The sequence below is a fragment of the Suricata suricatta genome, chromosome 5 (assembly GCF_006229205.1).
Source record: "Suricata suricatta isolate VVHF042 chromosome 5, meerkat_22Aug2017_6uvM2_HiC, whole genome shotgun sequence".
Lineage (NCBI taxonomy): Eukaryota > Metazoa > Chordata > Mammalia > Carnivora > Herpestidae > Suricata > Suricata suricatta.
Window position 1 is genome coordinate 102,655,297 of NC_043704.1, and position 2,462 is coordinate 102,657,758.

Genomic DNA, 2,462 nt, shown 5'->3' on the forward strand with positions numbered 1-2,462 from the left:
ACGCTCCACCCCCAAATCTCAAGTCCTGTCTACTACTCTATTTGATGTATTAGGAAAATGTTCAAGAAGCACATGGGAGTGAAGGTGAAATAATACTGCAGTAGTAAAAGAGCTATAGAAATGAAGATGATCATTAGGAGGCAAATGTCATTTAGCCCAGAGCTTCCCACTGTGGCAGAATCGCTTTAAAGAGAGCCCAGATTATGAATCTCAGCTTCTGCGACAATAGGCAAACCTGGTGGCTTCTTCCAGAACCTGAAATGGTTATCCCAGTACAAAAGTGGTCATTTTCTGTGAGTCCTATGAGGAGAAATGGATTGGAAAGCATGGCCTTGGAGGAGAGCAAAACTCTAGATGGAGAGCCCCATTACATAGGAAATCTAAGAGGGAAAGATATTGACCTGCACTATGAGGTCAGGATTTCACTCCTGACTTTGTAATTCACTGGTTGTAAAGCAGAGAGTAGGAATCAGGGTATTGGGCAACCAAATGGGGCCATTTGCAGAGATGGGGAACAAAGGAAAAGAGCTGCTCTCTGGGGAAGGGCTGTGAGTTAGGACATGTTAATGCTGAGGTATGTGGAAGACATTCAAGAAGACATCGATGTCCAACGAGCAGGAAAATATGTGGTGGTGTGGCAGGAAAGGAGTCCACGCTAGAGCTGTAGGTGAGGGAGTCCTCAGCCTACCTGTGGTAATGGAAGCTGTGACATAAGTGTGGCTGGCAGAGAGAAATGTGTGGAACACAAGGAATTGGGGAAAGGGACACGGACATGTAAACATGGGCTTAGATAAGGTCTCCCAAAATAGAAGGCACAGCCAGAGAGAAGTTAGATCAAAGCATGTGGTGTCCTGAAAGCCAAAACTGAGAGCCTTTCTAGAAGATAGAGATGCTTAAGGCTGTAAAATGCTGTAAAAACTTGCTGTTTGGGGCTGTAAATAACCCCCACCCTTGGAATCCATTTGTATATGCATGGATGGTTTTAACTTTTTTTTTTTTGTCTAAGAGGAAAAAAAAAGAAAGTACTATGTAAGGTGATGTATGTTGTTAACTAGTCATCAATTTGCAATGTATACATATATCAAATCATCACTTACACACCTTACATTTACACAATGTTATTTGTCAATTATATCTCAATAAAGCTGGAGAAAAAACCAGAACAATGAGAAGGAGGAAAAAGATGTTGTTGCCTGGGTGTGTGGAAGAGATGGAGAAAGGTGAAGAAAATGGAGGCCCTTGGAGGTTTACCTAGAAGCCGTAGGACTGGATGACGAGGGGCCCTGTGAGACTTTGGGGTTCAGAGTAGCGGCTTGGACATGGGCCTTCCGTGTATGCAGCAAGGAGGCCCGCCGACTGGGCCAGAGACCAGTGGGCAGTGTGGGGGGGGGGGGATGGGTAAGAGGCAGCATCAGGACCAGCTTCTAATGGCCTGAAAAACAGTGAACTCTATTTAAGAGCTTGAACGAAACAGCAAGAGTGCATGTAAGTGATTCTCTGAGGCCACAGCACATCCCTGGGGAAACTTTGGAGGCTGAGGGTTTGTTGTTGGTGGGGAACGAAGGAGCAAGCAAAACATGTGTTCTCAGCTATGTCCGTGGCTGAGGAGATGGGGCTCGGGTGTGGGAGAGAGCGCAGTGTTCTTGGAGGGAGCTGCAGGAGACAGGGCTTCTCTGCGAATAGCCAGTTTAGGGCGTGGAAAGAACTTCTAGTGGAAGAGAGGAGTGTATAGGAGAGTTTGTTCTCCTGGAAACAGAAGTTCCAGAAGTCACAGTGGAAAGGAAAAGTCTGGAGGGAGTGGAATGGTAGAAAATTAGGTCAGGGAAAGAAAGACCAGAAGAAGAAGGTGGTGACCATGCATAAGAGGAGGTCTGACGAGAGAAGGCAGCGACCGAAGACAATCAGGATGTGAGGGTGGCAGAGGCAGGCTGGGAGGTGGGAATGAGGAAGCAAATTCCGATCTCGTAGAGAACGCCTGGGCTTCTTCGGAGGAGACGGCGCAGAGAAGTTCAGGCCTCTTTCCATTCTCTGGAAAGAGCATCAGTCTGTGCAGAATAGAGTATCCCCATCTCTTGGGGGAATTTATTTATGACCTGGTCTGGAAACTTCTGGGCGGGGTGGGGTGGAGGGGGGCTGCTCTTCCCTTCCCGTTTCTCCTCTGCTCCTCCAAAATAACTCAAAGCCTTTCAGTTAATTACCTGTTAGGGGGAGTACTCCTAATTTATATTAGCATTTCAACCTCTCATCTTAAAGTTCGGTGTTTGCTGGTTCATTCTATGCACACCTTGCCCTCAGCTGAGTGTCCTATTGCGAATCGCCTGGCTGTCTGACACCCACGGGCTGGACCCACCCAGGTTACTCTGGAGTGGCTTGGCCACTCGGTGAATCAGCCTGTGGTCAAAGGGACAGCCAAGTGTCAGGTTCCACCTCCCTCCACAAAGCAGAGGTGTCTGATGGGAGGG